The sequence below is a fragment of the Schistocerca nitens genome, chromosome 8 (genome assembly GCF_023898315.1).
Source record: "Schistocerca nitens isolate TAMUIC-IGC-003100 chromosome 8, iqSchNite1.1, whole genome shotgun sequence".
Lineage (NCBI taxonomy): Eukaryota > Metazoa > Arthropoda > Insecta > Orthoptera > Acrididae > Schistocerca > Schistocerca nitens.
This window is the reverse complement of record NC_064621.1, coordinates 139,362,062-139,381,627: the sequence shown is the minus strand read 5'-3', so window position 1 is coordinate 139,381,627 and position 19,566 is coordinate 139,362,062. Positions and strand designations below refer to the sequence as shown.

At 40.5% G+C, this 19,566-nt stretch overlaps 1 pseudogene; it reads left to right on the top strand.

Moving 5' to 3' along the window:
- The first annotated feature begins 6,166 nt into the window (after positions 1-6,166).
- LOC126200068 (5S ribosomal RNA) lies at positions 6,167-6,285 on the top strand (annotated as a pseudogene).
- Positions 6,286-19,566: the final 13,281 nt, after the last annotated feature.

Here is a 19,566-nt window from a genome sequence, read left to right as displayed (position 1 = left end):
ATGCAGTATATACTTCAAGCCTTACGACTGAAAGACAACTTGTTGCATCATATGAGGAGATTCGTCATCAGAAAACAGATACTCCTTATAGTTTTTGATTTTGAGCGCCTGTGAGGCTGCACAATGCACATCGTTACTTGGTCTCAGGGTGACATCTGCATCTAAATGGTATGCACAGATCATCGATCTGAGACCTATGAACATGAACTCCACAATCTGCAGGCTATTCATCTTGTCTTTCATCAGGCCAATAACCTTCATGTTCTAAGGTGTTATACCGTAAGGATTATCAGCTGCAAATATAGGCTTGTCGTGTCTTCCACCCAGTAGGAGAAACTTGACACCAGTGAAATTTGAGTTTGCCAACTTGTAATGGAATCGGTACTTGTGGAGTTTGGAGAAATCCAGAACACACAGACTGGTATAGATAGGCTTTGCGAACTCCAATGAAACCTTAGCCATCTCCATAGTTACTAGTCCTTCAACGAAGATTGTGGCCCACGAAAATCTGTCCTAGTAAGGTAATCTCTTGCACCATAATGTCCATCCCAACTGTAAGCTAAATGCATATCGAACATTCTCAATGGCTTAGCGAAAAAAATTATTCATTAATTTACAAAAATCTTTACAAATCACACATCGTTTGAGGCCTCTGTTCAGTTTTTAAATCAATATACTCCTTCAACCAGGGACGCCACTTGGAGGGGATGTCGTGGGTGGATCTAAGAAGTCGCATCACCAACCTCAGTCTCTGCTGGAGGTTTGTATAGCGTAGAATGTATCGCTGCTTATTTCCCAGTGTTGTCATCATCTTGCGGATGGAGCCATTTCGTGGGAACAGGCGTGCCCAGTGCTATGCTTGTCACGCAAATCACTGAAATATTCCAGGGCTGCCTCCAGAATATATTCCCTAGTAGCATCAGCAGCCCCACTGAGGATCTTACCCTTCAATTCGGCGATTTCATCTTAGGACAGCCATCGGAATCCTCCAAATGGCAGAGTTTGTTGCATGGCCTCAGATCATCAGATGGCCTGCAGTCATGCTCACTCAATTGAGGTTTATTCACGTTGGCATATTTGTGGACATGCTGACAAAGTCCCTTGCGAATCACACTTTCGAAAAAAAGAAACATATCAACATTGGTCAACAGTTCGAGGTTGACACATGTCTTTTTTAATGTTGCTTTCCGCGAAAGCCCCAGCATGACGTAATAGATGGCAGGAGCTAGAGTGCATGTGCCCAGGGATAAACACCAGAATTTCTCAGAAAAATCTGTGAGCATGTGCACATCTGTCTCCATGTACAATTTAGCATACCTCTCATAAATCAATGATGCTGAACTTCTGGCAAACATTTACCATGTACCTATGTTTCTCATTTGTTATTGCAGTGCCTGTGAGTTTGCTGGTGAATGTGGTTATATTGGGCAACACGGTTTTGCTGAGTCTTTCCATCAAATTCATATGGAAAGACGCCCTTCTTTTTTAACAAGCTGAAACTTTGCGTCGTTGGGAAATTCAGCCCAAGTGATATGCCTATCCTCATGCCGCACCACCTCAGCAAGTTTTTGAAGAGGTGCCTGTATAAATCTTAGCGAATCCAGGAAGCGGGGCGATATTTTTGGCGTCATTTGCTTAGTATGAGGGTGAGTCAAATGAAAATCTTAAATATTTTTTTAAATATTATTTATTGTGCAGAAGTGGCACAAAGCTGTATCCCTTTCCAACGTAATCTCCCCCACGCTCAATGCAAGTCTTCCAGCGCTTACAAAGTGCATTAATTCCTTTAGAAAAAAAATTCTTTTGGTAGTCCGCACAGCCACTCATGCACCGTGTGGCGTACCTCTTCATCAGAACAGCATTTCTTTCCTCCCATTGCGTCTTTGAGTGGTCCAAACATATGGAAATCACTTGGGGCAAGGTCTGGTGAGTATGGTGGATGAGGAAGACACTCAAAATGCAGGTTTGTGATTGTTGCAACTGTTGTATGGGCAGTGTGGGTCCTTGCATTGTCATGTTGCAAAAAGACACCTGCTGACAGTAATCCACGTCGATTTGATTTGATCGCAGGCCACAGATGATTTTTTAGAATATCTGTGATACACTGGTGACAGTGGTCCCTCTAGGCATGTAATGCTCCAAAATGACGCCTTTTTCGTCCCAAAAGAGTGTCAACATAACCTTCCCTGCTGATGGTTCTGCTCGAAACTTCTTTGGTTTTGGTGGTGAGGAATGGCGCCATTCCTTGCTCGCTCTCTTTGTTTCTGGTTGCTGGAAGTGAACCCAGGTTTCGTCCCCAGTAACGATTCTTGCAACGAAGCTATCACCTTCTCGTTCAAAGTGCCGAAGAAATTCCTCACAAGAATCAACACGTTCTTCTCTCATTTCAGGAGTCAGCTGCCGTGGCACCCATCTTGCAGACAGTTTGTGAAACTGGATCACATCACGCACAATGTGGTGTGCTGACCCACAAATAATCTGTAAACATGTTGCAATGTCCAGTGTCACTTGGCGGTTTTCCTTCACTATGTCTTCAACTACTGCAATGTTCTGTGGAGTCACAACTCGTTGTGCCTGACCTGGACGAGGAGCATCTTCTGCTTAAGTCACACCATTTGCGAACTTCTTACTCCATTCGTAGACTTGCTGCTGTGACAAACATGCATCACCGTATTGAACCTCCATTCGTCGATGAATTTCAGTAGGTTTTACTCCTTCGCTACGCAAAAACCGAATAACAAAAAAAAAAAAAAAAAAAAAAAAAAAAAAAAAAAAAAAAGTTCAAATGGCTCTGAGCACTGTGGGAATTAACTTCTGAGGTCATCAGTCCCTTGACCTTAGAACTACTTTAACCTAACTAACCTAAGGTCATCAAACACATCCATGCCCCAGGCACGATTCCAACCGGCGACCAAATAACAGAACGCTGTTCTTCCCTGGTGCAAGTCGCAAGTGGGGCGGCCATCTTTATACTGATACTGCGACGGTATGTGTGCATCTGCACGCCATCTTTATACTGCGACGGTATGTATTCATCTGCACTATGCTGCCACCTACAGGCCATTCTACACGCTGCTTGTAGCACGCGTACCAACTTACAGGATAACTGCGTGAAATTTCGATTTGTTATTACAAATTTAAGGTTTTCGTTTGATTTACCCTCATAAATGAAACGTGCTTGTCTACGTTGTCAGGTATGATACTGACCTTATCATTTTCCAACCCAAAAGCACTCAAACGCTCAACAAGACAGTGAGCATCATCCCCCACAAATTATGACAGAAGACGGGTATGTATTGTGAGAGTTGCACTTCAAGCTGCATACTTTGTGAGCTGCATTGTGGAACTTCGTCCTTCATGACAGTGGTCCCTATGTGAAGTTTCCGCCTTTCTATCCAAAAACAGGTCACAAATGACATTTAACTGCCTGGTTGTATAAAGCATCATTTTCCTGTGATCTGGTAGCCGTGATGTTTATGCTTAAAGGCCATTAACATTCCAAGTATGTTTTTCGAGCTCAGAGAACAACCATCTCACAGGATTATCCCCTGACATATGAGTCAACTTTTTTGCGACTGGAATCGTATGAGCATACAACCAGAAATGCTGCCGTATACAGTACGTGTCGTTCTGTGAAAGTGGTTTGAGAGGCATTGGGATCAACTTCACAGTGCGCCAGAGGAACTAGTAAACGCTCAGAATCGGCATATGCAACAAAGGGACTCATTCCTGGTAGCGAGCGTTCTTAAGCTTTAAAACGTTTTTTCTCCCTCGTGGGCATTTTCACACGCACTAGTTCCTGGCTTGAGCAATCAAGCAGATGTCTTTCTAAATACTCAGATTTTGTAAAAGAGTTGAGGCATCTTTGGCATAAGTGCCTTGCCTCAATCTTTTTCGACATTTAGGCGTAAAGTAGGCGGAACATGTCTTTGATCCAGATGCAGTGTTGCTTCTCGCCTTCTGAGAATAGCAATAGATATACGTGTTTAGATTACCGAAAAGCTACACTGGAAAAGTAGAGAGGTCCAACTACTTTGTGCTTCAGATGTTCTGGATTGCTTTTCTTCCCATCTACACACAGACCGTAAACATGAAGCTATGTTTAAGGTTCTGTCTCTGGAATTTTTAGCAGGTTTGCAGCTGTGACAGGGAATGAGATGCCTTCAAAGTCATAATGTGTGCATATGTTAGGTGTGTTTTAGGTATCTATAAGGTGTGCATTTTTCAGGTAATTTCTATCACAAGCCAGAAATGACCATGTGAAGCAGTATTCATCCTTCTCATCTAGATTCAGGACACTAATGCGTCACTGATTAGCGGCAATATCATCTGGAAGGGGGATGAAACTGGACCTCCCCATGAACTGGATAAACACGTGTGAGTATACATCGAAATAAAGTACCTAGCTGAGTGTCTCACCACAGTCTCTTCTATTCGTATTGGAAACATATCAGTACGCCACTGTCGGTAAAAGTTCCACACCACTGTGTAGTTGACATTCCCACTATATCATGCCATTCTTCCTCCAAAGTTTGACGATGCTTTTCTCTGCAGCATCATTTCTGCCTTCTTTAGGGAGGTGCAACAGCTTACAGTAGAGAACTGCTTTGCACGTGGTGGTGGGATACCATTGGGCATTGGTGATTTCAGGGAGCTCCATTTCTACTTTCTAACACTGTTTGACAGGCATGAAGGAAGGTAGCCGGATCTCGAAATCCAGCACTGATATTATGTGTGGCACGGTAAGTTCTTACCCTTGAAAGCAGCAGCAACCACAGAGAACTCTAATGTGGCCGTGTTGTTCTACCTGGCGTTGGTGGATCAGATGGGCTGTGAGGCTCCTACATGCAGGGTGGGGTGACGGTGATGACGTTAATGGTATGACCCTGCTACTGTTAGGCTGGGGCATTAGCCTTGTGACCTCTGATGAGGTGACGCAGACGTTGAGAGCATCGTTCTGCAACCTATAGGCTGGGGCCAGTAGCCTAACGGCCTTAGACGAGGTGACACAGGCGCTGATGGCTCTGCCCTGCTACTGCTAGGCTGAGGTGGTAGTCTGACGGCACTGCACGACGCGACATAGGCATTGACAGTACTGCGCTGCTTCCGCGAGACCGACTTGAAGCATGGGTCGGCGGCTTTATCAATGAAGGGTCCAGAGTCGGTGTTGTGAGCTCACCTCTGGAAGTTTCCAGTACTCCTTCTGCAATAGAAGAAAAAGAGATATTGATTTAGCATGTTAATTGGAAGGGGTGGCCGGATGCCGTTCCTGCCGCCACCCCGTACCCCCCAGGACAGAATCAGAGTACCCCATCTGTCTGTGTCTAGTGTAAATCATGGAAAAGTGCGGATGTGTGTCAAATGTCTGTGAATCGTGTAACTGAGGCGGGAGGTGAGGACCAGCCCGGTATTCACCTAGAGGGATGTGGAAAACCGCTTAAAAACCACATCCAGGCTGTCCGGCACACCGGCCCTCGTCGTTAATCCGGCGGATTCGATTCGTGGCCGGCGCGCCTACCCGAGTCCGGCTAACCTGGTGGGTCAAACAACAGACATGTACATCCAACAATAATTATTAATTTACGATTAGTTCACTCATGTGAAGGGATGATCTGTAGTGAATACTTAGAAGAAGAGCTTCTTAGGCAAGAATGCTGTAAAAAACTTTATTAAAGATAACCGGTTTTGGTAAACCTAAGTTACCAGCTTCAGATCGGTAATAAAATTACAAGAAGACCTAGTAACGAATATACATGACACTCCTCTGGCAATGGATCAGAGTTAAGTACTTCATTATGTTCTAGTTATAATAAAGGGATGTTACGATATAATATTATAGTATCAACTCGGCCTCTTCCAGAAGTCATCTGAGAACCCACCTCTTTGCTGACAGGTGTTTTTTCTTCCAACACAACAGTAACAGTTGTAGGATCGTTCAAAAAATTTTACGATCAGTAGTACTAAAATACCCGAATCACACAGTATTACTTGGAGGCGACTCTAACCTATTCAGTATGGATTGGGCCATCTACAGGTTCACTGCAGGTGGTACAATCATACAGTCTAATGAAGTACTTTTGAACACGTTTTTCGCACTGTCTTGAACAACTAGCTCGACAGCCCACACGCAATGGAGATATTTTAGACCTTGTAGATACAAACACGAGCCAACGGTCTTGCTGCAGTGTTAACACCGGTTCCCGTCAGATCACCTAAGTTAAGCGCTGTCGGGCTGGGATAGCACTTGGATGGGTGGCCAATCCGATCTGCCGAGTGCTGTTGGCAAATGGGGTGCACTCAGCACTTGTGAGGCAAACAGGAGCTACTTCATTGAGAATGTGGCGGCTCCAGTCTCGTAAAGTGACATACGGCTGGGAGAACGGTGTGCTGACCACATGCTCCTCCATATCCGCGTCCAGTGACGCCTGTGGGCTGAGGATGACACGGCGGATGGTCGGTACCGTTGGATCTTCCAAGGCCTGTTCGGGCGGAATTTAGTTAGTTTTAGTTTTAGCTACAAACGCGCCCGACCTTATCGACAGTGTTAGTATAGAGACAGGAATCATGCTGTCATCATAGTGACAATGTATACTGAAGTTAATAAATCCATCAAGAAGGCTGTGAGAGTATTTATGCTAGAAGAAGCTGATAAACAGTTGTTAGCATCCTACTTAAACGATGAATGGACATATTTAGTTCCAATACGACGGACGAAGAGAAATCATGGGCAAAGTTTCAACTGATTATTAATCGTTCTCTGGAGATCTATGGTCTAAGTCAGTGATTCAAGAATGTAAGAGAGCCTCCGTGGTTTAATAATGATATTCGGAAAATGATGAGGGAAAAGAAATTTTTGCACTCTCGGTTCAAAAAAGGACGCGCAAATGTTGACAGACAAAAATTAGTAGAGATTCGTGCGACCATAAGAAGATCAATGTGCGAACCATACAACAACCGTCTTATCTGAGCGAAGGATCTCGCCGAGAACCCCTAAAAATTCTGGCTATATGTAAAAGCACTACACGGGTCACAGGTTTCTATCCAGTTCCTCGTAGAACAGACTGGTGTGGCAGTAGAAGACAGCAAAAGGAAAACCGAAATCTTAAATTTGTCGTTTAAGAAATCATTCACGCAGGAGGATCGTACAAATGTACTGTTGTATGACTGTCGCACAGATTCCTGCAAGGAGCACATAGAAGTAGGTATTCCTGACGTAGGGTACCAGTTGGAAGAGTTGAAAACAAATAAGTCGTCAGTTCCAAATGAAATACCAGTTCCGTTTTCTAGAGCGTACTCTGCAACATTGGCATCTTACCTAGCCTGCATTTATCGCGAATCTCTGTCCCATGGGAAAATGGCCAAGCGACTGGAAGAAAGCATAAGTAATTCCTGTACACAAGAAAGGTAAAATAAAGGACCCGCATAATTACGGTTTGCTGCAGAATTCTTGAACACATTCCGACGTCGAACGTAATAAATCTCCTTGAGATATTAAAGCTTCTGTCCACATATCAACACGGATTTCGAAGGCATCGCTCGTGCGAAACAGCTTGTCGTTTTCTCACATGATATTCTACAAACCATGGATGGAGGGCAACTGGCACATTCTGTATTCCTAGATTTCCGGAAAGCGTTTGAAATGGTGCGCCACTCCAATCTGTTGACGATGCGTATGGATTAGGTTACTGATAATGTGAGTGGTTTGGAGACTTTTTAAGTAATATCACCCAGTGCGTTGTCCTCAATGGCCAGTGTTCACCAGAGACAAGGATATCGCCGAGAGTGCCCCAGGGAAGTGTGGCAGGACCTCTGTTATTCTCTATATACAGCACATAAATGATCTGGCGGACAGGGTAAACAGCAATCGAAGGCTGTTTGCTGATGATGTTGTGGTGTATGGGAAGTTGTCAGCCTTTTGTGACTATAAGAGAATACAAGCTGACTTAGACAGAATTTCTAGTTGAAGTGGTGAGTGGCAGCTTGTTCTGCATGTAGAAAAATGTAAGCTAGTGCAGATGAGTAGGAAAACCAGTACTCGTCGCAGCGATTAAATATCTAGGCTTGACGAAACAAAGTGACATGAAATAAAATGAGCATGTCGGGTTAGTAGTCGGGAAGGTGAATGTTCGACCTAATCTTATTGTGGGTATTTTAGGAAAGTGTAGCTCATCTATAAAGCAGACGGCATATAGGACGCTAGTGCAACCCATCCGTAAGTACTGCTCGAGTGTTTGCACCCCCAACAGGTCGGATTAAAGGAAGACATCGAAGCAATTCAGGGGCGTGCTGAATTACTGTTAGATTCGATCAACACGCAAGTATTACGGAAATGCTTCTTGAATTCAAATGGAAATCTCTCGAGGGAAGGCGATGTTCTTTTCGAGGAACACTACTGAGAAAATTTAGAGAACCGGCATCTGAAGCTAACTGCAACATACATTTTGCAAAAGTACCTTGAAGATAAGGTATGAGAAATTAGGCCTCATACGGAGGCATATTAGGCAGTCCTTTTCCCCTTCTCTAGTTTCGAGTAGAACAGAAAGGGAATGGCTAATAACGGTATGTAACACACTCTGCCGTGATCGGTATGGTGGCTTGCGGGGTATGTATGTAGGTGTAGAGGTAGAAACGTTTAATGCTCCATTGTAAGACTTGGATCCAGCTGGGTGATCATCAGTTCGAACAGATACTATGAGATCAAGTTGTCGCTATAAGATGTAGATGCAAAATGTTGAAATAAAAATATCATAAAACACAGTTTGTGCTGATTCCTGAGCTTTGGCAAATTTTAAATGCATTGCTCTGGATTGTTGACTCTAAAGCCTTCACACCGATTTCCCTACCAGGAGCTAGACGTCTAATAATAGCACGGATTAAAGATTATACAGGCGATGCACCACACTGTTTACAGGAAAAATTACACTTGCGCACTAAATCTTGCAAGTCAACAGCCCCTCCTGCATAAGCCTGCTTGCATTGCTTAACACACTGATGAAGTCTGATCCTAGCTGCAATTATAGGTAAGTTGTGACTGTAATAGCCAGTCAGAAAACCACAAACATCAGACAAGCTCAAGCTACTAGGGTCTGATAGAATGCATTTTTCTGCACCACTTCGTATAACTTGTTAATAGAAGGCAGTAAGTGTCGACTCTGACATTCAGGATCAGTTATTTGATTTGCCTTGCGATGAAAAAAAAATAGGCTTCCCAGCTCTCGTTTGCCTCATTGAAGCAAGTGAGTGGTTGAGGAAAAGGCAATGATTCTGTAGATGCAGAATGCTGTTGGCTTTGCAGTAGTGGTAACGGAAATTCTTGTTGTTCCTCTTGTTGTTTTTATTGTTGCTGTTGGAATTTCCGTTGCTTTTCTTGCTGTTGCCACAGTTATATTGTTTCAGCTGCAACTGCTACTGCCACAATTTTGGAAACTCGGGATCCATACCCCGTAGCGAATAGGTGCATGATGAGAAAGTTCTCGTCGCCACTTTCATATCCTAATCGCCTTAGGTAGAACACAGTTCAGAGCACTGCAAAAGTAAGTCGTTGAAGCATGTACAAACAGTCCAGTGAGCAATCCCAACTGAAAAACATAAACACAGGCAGAATCAATCACTCTACTACCAATGACATGTAAGAAGGCTTTAGACAAGTGCTAGACTAATGCGGGGCATAGTGTTTACAGGTACGCTCATGTCAGTGGAATGTGAAATGGGTACAGTGGTGGCAACCTCAGTGACATGTAACAAAGGCTGTGTTAAGAAACCTGAGTGTCTCTGACCTTTCCTCCATATCAGTGATGCATGCTGGATAGGGAATCCAATTCACTGTCGAATACTAAATTAATGTTGCATCTTGGAAACAAAATTCACTGTTCTTACAGATAATAACTTCTAACTTTGGTCTCATTTAGACAATCATGTCAATCCTTCACCGTTTGTAGATCGTCATCTGCATAATGCGAAGGTTTGATATTCTGTAACAATTGATGGGCGAACTTTCTTCCTGTGGTAAAATTTATCATTATATCTTTCTGCATAGGATAGGCTATGTTCAACAACACTGCATCTCTAGAAAGGCACAACAATGCATCAGTTACAAAGTTAAACTGTTCAAGCAGATACCTTATTCAAAGTCGAAGCCTTGTTGTATTATTGTCCAGTCTGTAAGATGGTTGTGTGTAAGATGACGGCTCATTAGAAGAGGTAATGCTCTGTGGTCAGTCACTACAATTGTACGAGAACTGGATTACAGTAGTGATTATCTGATCTTTCAATTATATTCTGTGGCACCATTTCTTTAATTTCAAGGCTCGAGCTTCACACTTGTGTCATGTGAAATCCGCTCGAGCTTCACACTTGTGTCATGTGAAATCCGCTAAATTTCAGTTACACCATAAATCACACAAATCTAAAGGCAATGAATTCAACTTAGTGCTTAGGGATTACAATTATAGATAACTTAACTTGAAATGATCACAAAGATAATTTTGTGCGGAAAGCGAATGGAGACTGCAAGTTATTGCCAGAGCACAGTGAAAATGCAACTGGTCTACTAAGCAGACTGCCTACACTACGCTGGTCCGTTTTCTTCTGCAGAACTGCTGTGTGTTTTAGGATCCACATCAGATAGTATTGATGGAGGACATTGAATAAGTTCAAAGAAGGGCAGCTCGTTTAGCATTATCGCAAAATGAGGAGAGTGTGCGATGGATATGATACATGAATTGGGGTGGCAATCATTAAAACAAAGGCATTTACCATTGTAACAGTATCTTGTTGGAGAAATTTCGATCACCAAATTTCTCCTCCAAATGCGAAAATATTTTTTTCGCGCCTGTCTACATAGTGAGAGGTAATCATCATAATAAAATAACAGCAAAGATTGAATTCTCTTATGAATTTGACAAAGAACATTTTCAGTCTTTTCTTCATTTTCAGTGCCCCCTTTTTCTCTTTGGTAATACTATCTTTGAATCATTGACATTCACTATGCACACTGCTCCAAATGAAATTTTGATAGTTGCTAATTGTATATCTGTTTTAAAGTCGATGATAATAAGTAACTGTTGAGTATCTATCTATAATTATGCCATAAATAATATAAAACAATGCATTCATTGTAACAGAAAAGGAAAACTCGTAGAGATGGCACAGGTAAAAGTACACTGTGGAGTCATGTGCAATGAAAAAGAGGATGTATATACAAAAAATCAGTAGTAACAGTGATTGATTTATCTATAAAATTACCATGTGCAGAACTTAATAAAATTCTCAAATCCAAAACTAATTTCCTTTCGATAAGGACAGGAACTTACCAAGTCAATTAAGGGGCATCTACCATGCAGCAGTTCAAAACAAGATTCTGTTGAAATATTGGTTCCAGAAAACTAAATTTTCTTGTCCTCTATTAAGGATACAGCAAGAGGAACTAATGAAGAATCTGTTACAGAAAAATGTACCTCTCCCTGCGTCCAGTAGCACCCTTTTGGAATCAGGAGCAGTTGCCACTTATCACCTAATACACACCAAGAAAAGGACCTGTATAAAAGCATAGAAAAGAAGGTAACTTCAATGAGTGATATAAGAGTGTAGTGTGTCCAACTCGTTGGCATAATTATTTTATTACTAACATAAAACTTAAATCTACACATTAAATGTTATTATATAACTTGTTCAGCACCTTAATGAAGCTCTATATTCTCCATGTGTATTTATGTGAATGTGTACATGGAAGATGGTGTATGGGAAAAAGGTCAAAAACAAATAAAGAACCAATAATAATAATACAAAATAACATTTATCTTAGCCACAGTCCTTCTTCATCCACTTTAGTACATCATCAATTCATGCACTTGGTATTCATCTCTTCCTTACTGATATATTCTCTAAATGCAACTTCAATCCCTCATCACCCTTCTGAGTATATAACTTGTCTGCAGAAAAATTCGCTTTACATATATTTGCTGTGATCCAGGTGGCCCCAAAATACATCCAATGGATACTGTCTGTCTGAGCTACCAGGAAACTTTGCTTGTAATATTTGTAATTGATTGAAGACTTCAGTAATACATCATTCTTAATCAGTTTGCTTCTGTTTTGCCACAGCACTGACAATATATACACTACTCACAGGAAAAGATGGGACCTGTGTAATTTCACTTAACTGTAGATGCAGTTTATTTGATAGTGCACAACTGCGATTACCTCTGCCAATAAACCAATAAATATTAATACCACATCACAAACAGTAATGTTGATATTGTACATTAATAGAATTATTCACCCAAACAGAGTTGTAACTAATGAAACAAAAAAATTTGCAGGAGAACAAAAAAAAATTCTTTATGCTAATGTATTTGGATTTTATTGGTGCAGACAGTATATAAGAGGTAAAACGCCATTCTGGATATTTTAGTGACAATAATTACAAAATTTATTATGTTGTCTTTGAAAAATGGCAGTATTTCAATTTTCGTAGCTGAACAATTTTATATCTATGCAGTTGCGACGTTGTACCACTGAAACTCATTGTTGTTTCTGTGTTACTTGCAGCATAAATAGCATCTTTATTTTGAGAAAACGCATCTCAAAATACATTATGTTTATTACAAAACAAGTTTGCACTATTCCTGGACAATTACATGAAACACATGCATTCATTACATACATTTTCAGTCCTTAATAAGACAGACATGCAAATCCACTGTTCGTCTGGTAGTTGCTAACAGAAATTCTGTTGTTCAGCTGGGATGTACTGACACATATAAGGCAAGGATTTCTACTTTGTGGTTTTTATTTGCAAAAGTTTATCATAGAAGATAGAGAAAATTGGAAAGTTATCTGGTGGCAGATTTCTTTTCCCAGTGCCTCTCAGCTTCTTTTTGAATGTCTGACAAACCCACAGTTGCAGGATATTATGATTTTTTGTTCTCCTCAGTGAATCAGGATCGTCATATGAAATTAGTAGCTGAACATACTCTGATATTTTTAATGAGGTACTATAATCTAACATCCATGAAGTCCTGTGGTTCCATCTTGCAGGCCAGGAATCCATTGTCTTTGGTGTTGGTGATTATTGGGATCCAATTGTTTGGGTGCTATATGTGAAACAATCTTCTGTTCCTCTCCATAGAGCCAAAGCCTTATCACAAGGTAGGAACTATGTCCTTTTATGAGGAATTTCTGGCCTACAGCAGTGAAATATTTATAGGCAATGAGATTTTGGAAAAGGGAAATCATCCGCCTGTCGTTATTCTGCCCAATGCAACAGTCAGGACAGATTATCACATTTCGAACCTCACCAGCAGTGAGGGGAATGAAATTTGTGAAAACATGCTTCAGAATACATGAAGATATATTTGCTGCCCCTCTCCCGACAGCGCTTTTATGCCAAAAATCATGAAAGCAATGTTACTACTAGTATTATGTAATATTAGGGTGTACCAAGAGCGCTGCCATTGACAGAATACAGAAGAATGATTCAACTGTGGACAGAAGAGCAGGCCTACCTGTCGAAAATCGAGATGCACAGGTACATTATTACCTATTGCTTTGCTTTTTCCGGCATCAGCAGCAAGTGTTTTGTATGCTGCTTCAGCCCTTGCATGGCAAATTGCGCTTTACATTTTAGATTTTTTATTCTTTTGGCAAGATCTGTACTAACTATCTAAATAAAGAGTTTGTTGCAATACGAACACATATCTGAACATGACACAACAAATTTAAATTTAAAATCTCTCCTTACGTATTTGTGATGATATTTAGTTCAGGATATTTCCCTTGGAAAAGAAGAAACGTCTTGTAGGTGTTCGAATCTGAACTTAAATAGTAACTAAGACTTTTACACCTTGAGTAGTAGCTTTACTACTTTGGAAGAAATTCACGTATTCCTTCGCTAAGTCTCTGTCACTGTCCGAATTTCTGTGGGGCCTGATGGAATGTATTCCTCTTTTGTATTTGAGAGGCGAATTGCTCATTAATTTGTCGATCAAAATTTGCAAAGTCTAATACACAGAACATTGCTTTGTGCCTCTTGACGGACGTGTACTGTATTTCGCGAGTTTCTAAAGGCAAATGATACATATACTTGAACAATGGCGACTGGACGCACTCTTATCTGTTGTTTGTTCCTTCATATGAGCTACATCAGACCAATGAAAAGTCAAAAATTGGATCTGCTTCTCATGTTCAAGTGCGTAAAATCTCCAAAACAGCTGCACCTTATGATTTTCCGATAAATCTCCGCATAAAAACTGCCAGCGGCAAATCACATCCTAGAAAAAAATCAAATTCCATTACTACTATTTTGAAAGTGTATTCAGAACGTGCGATATTGAGGCTCACGTTCGAATTAATATCATATGAAAAATAGAAATTGTTTTTAAAAGATTCGCCAGCCGCTGTGGCATAACGGTTCTAGGCGCTTCAGTCCGGAACCGCACTGCTGCTATGGTCGCAGGTTCGAATCCTGCCTCGGGCATGGATGTGTGTGATGCCCTTAGGTTAGTTAGGTTTAAGTAGTTCTACGTCTATGGGACTGATGACCTCAGATGTTAAGTCTGATAGTGCTTAGAGCCATGTTTTGTTCAAAAGATTCCATTTTCGACTGGGTTTTACACTACTACACTAGAAGTCAGTAAATATTTAGGAATAGGACCTATTCTTCTCGACATTTAAGGGTTCCTTGGTGCCTTGCTTTCATTGTTCTTCCAGTCACAAATTTTAACTTCGACTTTCCTTCCTTTATTCAAGCGTTTTTGCACTCTGCTCATTATGAGAACATTTGGTGAGTACTCATGATGCCTTCACTTACAACATCGTTTGCTGCAGTAAAGAATTTTGTGGCTCAACAACGATAATAATAATAACATGAGACAGAAACAATGTAACCATCTGATGCAGGGTGTCAGATACAACACTGTTCCGACTCTAGCTCACTTTCGACAAAAATGTTGGCTACAATATTGTTTGGGTGAATGATTCAACACATCTCCAGTAATCATTTCAAGCTCCCACAAGTCACATATTACTTTATAACCTATGTCATGCTGAATATTATTAATGACAAGTAATAACTCATTAACTGCAATTTCACTTTCAGACCAAGACCCATACAAAACTTCATTTAGTTTGACTGTGAAGGTTGTGTAGGTATGCATTAATCATTTGTTCCTCAATCCAGCGATCTATCCTGAGTTCGTCTGTCACTGATTGGCTGATAACTATCACGATAAGAATCACAGACTTCATTAATTAATTTTCAGTTGGTGCTTGGCAGAACATGATAATAATACTAAAAATAATATCACATCCTGATGTTCTGTAATCATTTTTAATATTATTATTGACTTCTCTTGGTTGCCTGTAACCCATGTTTCTGTCCAGTCGTTCTTCTGTCCTATCAAATCGATTTCGTTGACATTGACTTCTACGCAGCATATTTTCACTTAGTGAAAAGAGTGCCTCACAATTATTTCATCAAAATTCCCTCCATTGCACTACCGCTTTTCTTGAACAACACACTCCATGTGATCTAGTATGACACATACTTCTTCAATTTAATGGTGCCAATTTTCTCACAACCCAGTGGGTAACCTTTTAATTAAAATTTCTGGTAACTCCTGACCTTTTACTGCATCATCTAAATATACATTTTATGCCAGTGTTTTTGTAAATATTGTTGCTTGGGCCCCTCATTAGATGTACTATTTGGTGGCAAAAGTAGTCATGACTGATTGCTCATTAATCGTTTTGTGGTCAGTATTTGTTAAAAAACTGTACTATACTGTAAAATATTTTAAAAGTTTCACATTTGTCCGACGCTTTACTGCTCCACATATGAGCTTCATCATTTAACACTGTGTATAAAGTGTGCCACTCACAAATGACACTGTTTCATACCATTCCATTGTTGTTTTACAACTGCGAGCCATACCTACTCCTTCATTATTCCCTCAGCTAATACAGTAATTATAATTAGTTCTGTTGTTAGGTCCAGGTGACCAGCAGAAATAGAAAATAACAGAAAGCTAGGTGAGTAAAAATTTACAGTGAGAGAAAATTAGCTAGACTGTGAGCTAGCAGCATAATCGCGCAAGGAGGCAGTTATCTATGGGATACTTAGTAATCAAATGACTGGTTGACAGAGATATGATGCAACTGCCCTGTTTAATGCTTCAAGTGGGTCATTACTTCAGGCTAACACTTGTGTGTGGCAATAGCTTGATCGAATTAAAGGTTTGTTTTATTACCATTTAATTACACAGTGATTTATAATGTTAGTTTATTTTATCGTTGTTTAATTAAACTAAGATTAAATTATATTTTACTGTGTTTACTTTGCTAACATAAAGACAGCTATTCTTTGTATGTGAGCAAAGTGTGCCATGTGCCCACTTGTGTTATGAGAAACGGCGTTCCCGCTCGAGGGTTAAATGGCTCACACATATATCAGTGCTCTGGACAGATTTTAGGAAAAACATTTAGAAATCGTTTCGTGAAAATAATTGGAGTATGCCTTGAACTGGTCTGAACTTCTGAAGCTTTTGAAATTTAGACTGTGATCCATAATAAGCTCATGTGTGGTAGCAGGTAGTTTGCTCCTCCATTCATTGGATACTGTGTTAGCATCATTTTTCATACTATCACTATCAAATTTCCCTGTACTATCAACACAGTTGCATCACACTTCGCTAATGCCATTAAATTATGTTCAAGCTTTGTATAATGAGCTTGCACATCATGAAGCATTTTTGTCACTGTACATACATTGCCTGTGTATATTTGGTTTGCAGTAACCATTCTAAAATAAGAGGTTTCAGTTGCAGATTTTTGACACTGAATCTTGAGGTTTTTTTTAATACTGCTGTGATTTTGTCCGCTACGTTATTGAATTTACTATAGGTCAGTCAAGACCAATTATTTGTGTGTGTTGGATGGTGTTCCATACAATATATTTAAAAATATCTCTAATTGTGTTATAAAACCACTGATGTACATTGTTCACATATCCTTTTCAACTGGAAATTCTCCAAGTTCTCCATTCACAAAAGAGGACAATGGTAATGCTGATAGGTATTGCCAGTTTCCCAATTCAGTGTTTTCTAAAAAATAATTGAAAAAGCTTCCTTTTTAGTCCTATATGTGTTTGTGGAGGCTCTCTATAAAGCAGTGATTGAAAGAGAACATGCTATTGGTATTTTCTTACTCCTTTCACAAGTACATCTACATCTACATAGATACTGCGCAAGCCAACATAAGTGCATCGCGGAGGGTACCCTGCACCACTACTTGTCACTTCACCTGCTGTTCCCCTCGTAAACAGTGCAAGAGAGACTATCTGTATGCCTCCATATGAGCCCTAATTTCTCGTATCTTATTTTCGTGGTCCTTACGCACAATGTATGTTGGCGGCAGTAAAATCGTTCGGTAGTCAGTTTTCTAAATTTTCCGAATAGTGTTTCTCGTAAAGAAAGTCACCTTCCTTCCAAGGATTTCCATTTGAGTTCCCAAAGCAACTCCATAACACTTAAGTGTTATTAGAACCTACCGGTAACAAATCTAACAGCCCACGTCTGAACTGCTTTGCTGTCTTCCTTCAGCCTGACCTGGTATGGATCCCAAACACTCGAGCAATTCTCAAGAATAGGTCGCACCAGAGTCCTATATGCGGTCTCCCTTACACATGAACCACTCTTTCCTAAAATTATCCCAATAAACTGGAGTCCTTCCCTACCACAGTTCTCACATACTCATTCCACTTTATATCGCTTTCCAACGTTAGACCCAGATATTTAAACGATTTGACTGTATCAAGCAGGGCACTAGCAATACTGAAACCGAACATTACAGGTTTGCTCTTCATACTCATTCTCATTAACTTACAGTTTTCCACATTTAGGAACTGGGAATTTTGTCTAAATCGTCTTGTATCTTCCTACAGTCCTCAACTTTGGCACCCTATTGTACACCACAGCATCATCAGCATACAACCACAGACTGCTGCCCACCCTGACCACCTAATCGTTTATGTATATAGAGAACAACAGCAGTTCTATCACACTTCCCATAGACTCCTGATGATACCCTTGTATCTTATGAATTCTCACCATTGAGGACAACATACTGGGTTCTGTTCTTTAAGAAGTCTTCGAGCCACTCACATATCTGTGAACTTATTCCATATGCTCGTACCTTCGTTAGCAGCTTGCAATGTGGCGCCATGTCAAATGCTTTCCGGAAATCTAGAAATATGAAATCTGCCTGTTGGCCTTCATCCATGGTTCTCAGTATATCACGTGACAAAAGAGCAAGCTGAGTTTTGCATGGGCGATGCTTTCTAAAACCATGCTGATTCGTAGACATAAGCTTCTCGGTCTCAAAGAAGTTTATTATATTCGAACTGAGAATATGTTCCAGGATTCTGCAGCAAACAGAAATTAGTGATATTGGTATGTAATTTTGCAGGTCCGTTCTTTTACATTTCTCAAATGCTGGAGTTATCTGCGCTTTTTTCTAGTCGCTTGGGACTTTGTGCTTAGCGAGAGATTCACGCTAAATGCAAGCTAGATAAGGGGTCAGTGCTATAGAGTACTGTTTCTAAAATCGAACCACGATTCCACCTGGAGCTGGTGATTTATTTGTTTTCAAATTTTTCAGTTGTTTCTCTACGCCACGTATGTTTATTTGCATGTCGTCCATTCGGGAATCTCTCTGATGGTCAAATTACGGTATGTTTATCCAGTTCTCCAGTCTGAAAGATTTTTTGAACGTGAAATTTAAAACTTTGGCTTTCGTTTTGCTATCTTCAGCTGCCACACCAGACTGGTCAACAAGTGACTGAATGGAAGTCTTAGACCCGCTTAGCGATTTTACATACGAGCAGAATTGTCTCAGGTTCTCTTCCAAATCATTTGCTAAGGTATGACAGTGAAAGTTGTTCTACGCTTCATGCATAGATCTTTTCACAGGTGCACGAATCTCTACTAACCTTCGCTTGTCGTCAGTTGTGCGTCCCCTAGAGTGCAACAGCCTCTGCTTCCTCAGCATCCTCCGAATTTCGTTATTATACCATGGTGGGTCTTTTCTATCCTTTATCCACTTAATAGGCACGTAAGTCTCCAGACTACGATTTACAATCTACTTAAGCTTTGCACATAATTCCTCTACATCCATCATACTGGAACTAAGTGATGCCAATTCACTGTCTAAGTGAGATGTTAATAACTGTTTACCTGGTATATCTAGCAGAAACACCCTCCTAACATTCGTGACTGATTTATTAACTTTTGTGATCATAGTTGCTACAGTGGCGTCATGATCGGTAATTCTCATTTCTATACTGACATTGTCGATAAGGTCCAGACTATTTGTAGCTATAAGATGTAAGATATTTCCATTATATGTGAGCTGCTGAGCTAGCTGCTAAATACAATTTTCAGAAAATGTGTTCAAAAGTATTTTGTATGACTGTCTGTCTGTACCTCCCACAATTGGCAGGTTAAAGTCCCCTCCAAATAGTATTTCATGATCTGGGCACTTACACGCTATTGGCCATAGACTTCCTTTGAA